The following is a 2356-nucleotide window of genomic DNA, read 5'->3' on the forward strand; positions in this document are numbered from 1 at the left end:
AGAATGTAGATGGCTTTATCTTCACTGTGCATGGAGTACACAAAGTGCCGTACACCTCTGTCGCCCAAAATACACATTCCAACAGTGCCACAAACACTCACATGTACATGTTGTGACTCGTGTGCTCACCACGCCATGAAATAAGAATCCAAAGTTATTGGAAATGGTCATTTTCAAAGTAAATCCATAGCCAGAACTAACAAAGAACAGGGCATCACTGGCTGTGATGTCCTGAGAGCCCTAAGGCCACCTTGGCAGTGACCTTGCTGCTAGCAGCCTGCCACTGTCAGTTGCTTTAAAAGCATCAGTGGTCTCAGTTTAATGTAGCTGCCCTGTGCAAAGGATGTGTCATTTACTCTTTTTTAACACACTTCAGAAAAGTCGCTCTTCATGATGTCAATAGAGCAATGGCCTTTGTGGCCTTGTGCCCTAAAACAAATTGTGAAGGCCAAATGGCCACGCCCCTAAAATGAGGAAATTCCCACCCTGCTGTATGACATGTTGTTTGTTTGTATGATAGTTGTAGTACCTACATCCTCCTCCAGGGTTCCAGGTTTGATCCCCTGTAATGCCAAGTTGCTTTTGCTTTTTAAGTGTCCTGCATGACTGATTCCTTACCAGGCTCACCAGAGCGGGGGAATGTCATGGCAGTGGCCATTTTGCCCTCAACTCCGATGACCAGGATTTGATTCACAAATAATTGGATTGGAGTTATCTAATCAAACTTTTCCCTAACAAATTTATAACCACGTAATTTTAGTTGTGGAGCCTTAACCATAACTTTAACAGAAACCTTTAAAACAGTTTTTAGCTCGACTAAACCTGACAGCTATCAAAATGGTGCGTTCAATTCTTGCTATTGTCACATACAGTAATCCAATTAGTGGTGGAGGAATGTAATCTTGACATAAATTTAGTTTGTTTCATGCGATCATGTTGCATCAGCTCAAAGCCAGGACAGTCAATAAAGGAATATTTCATGTTGTAACACACCAATACTCCAGTCCTGGATGTTCACAATGTACATTTTCACTTTCAAACTCAGAATAACATTCCTTTGAAACTCTTTATAAGTATTTTTTCCATACAGCTTATTTCAGTGTGTACAATGAATTGTTTGTGTTGTTGATTGATTTGATTAATTAGGTGTGTTGAACCAATGAAACTATACACTAAGAAATCAATACTCAAGCAGTAGTAACATACACAAACAGCTTTAGCCCTCAGACACATATTAAATCAAAGACAATAGATTTATTGAAGTAGATGGATGAGAACCTTTCTGAATGTTCTTAGCATTTGTAGAGCTTGTTGATCCTCTGGATGTCGATGCGGGACAAGCCCTTCCTCTGGCCGATCTTGGCCTTGGAGTTGGGGATGGGGGTGATGGTCTCCTTCCCGCGTCGGGTGGTGAAGGCATATCTCCCATAGTGCATGATGGAGGAGTAGTCATAGGGAGTGCCCTGGTTGTTGGTGTTCTGCTTCTTGAAGTTGAAGGACACCCCCTTTCTGATGTACTGGTAGTTGATGCGAACGTACTTGTCGCGGTCACTCCTGTTCTGCTCATGCTGGAAGCCCAGAGCGTGGTTGAGCTCGTGCTGGATGACGCCGTTGTAGACGCAGCCCCGCTTGCTGAGAGAGAGGACCTGCTTGCCTCCCACCTTGCCCAGAAACGAGTAGCAGCCACTTCTGTCCTCGATGCTGATATAGTCGCGTTGGCTCCTACGGGGAACGAAGCGGATGCAGGTCCTGCTGAAGCCCTTCATGGCCTTGTTGATTTTCTGCTTGTCCGACCTGGAGAAGGCGCGGCTCACTACGAAGGGGACAATCACCCTGCGGCCGGATTTCTTCCACTGGCAACGGTTTTTGTAACACCGAATGGCGTTTCTCGTTGTGGGTAGCACCAAGTCACCCTCCAGCAGGATCTCACTGGAGCCGTTGTTGGCGGCCAAGATCCTGTCGCTGATGTCCATAGTGTCTTCCTCGGGGTCATCAACTTGGACCTCTGACTCGCTTTCTTCCCATATGTCAGGTTGAGCCTGGGAGAGGCCGATCAGCAGCAGCAACAGGAGGCAGAGAGAGGGATTCATCTTCGGGTTTTTGTCTGGTCGCTTCTTGGCTCTGAGCTTCTCTGCAAGGTCCCGGGAGATGCTGTGGCTGTCTGCTCGGTCCTGCTCTTTTATACTCTCCTTTACAGGTGTGTCTGCTGTAGGATTAAGGGTTGGGGTCCAGACTGGTAGGCCTAAATAAACGTCTGAAGGGAGGATGCCACGGACAAACCCATAGTTTCAACATGGTTTGTTATTTCTGCTCCTTAGAAGGATAAGTGGACATGTTTATCTAAACACCTGATGAT

The 2356-nt window shown here is 46.1% G+C and overlaps 1 pseudogene across 1 annotated transcript; it reads right to left on the reverse strand.

Moving 5' to 3' along the window:
• Positions 1-1292: 1292 nt before the first annotated feature.
• On the reverse strand, positions 1293-2090 carry LOC310787534 (hatching enzyme 1.2 pseudogene; annotated as a pseudogene). Its single transcript has one exon. The product of its transcript is annotated as a hatching enzyme 1.2 pseudogene (transcript).
• Positions 2091-2356: the final 266 nt, after the last annotated feature.

Source organism: Poromitra crassiceps (assembly GCF_964638095.1).
Source record: "Poromitra crassiceps genome assembly, chromosome: 13".
Classification (NCBI taxonomy): Eukaryota; Metazoa; Chordata; class Actinopteri; order Beryciformes; family Melamphaidae; genus Poromitra; species Poromitra crassiceps.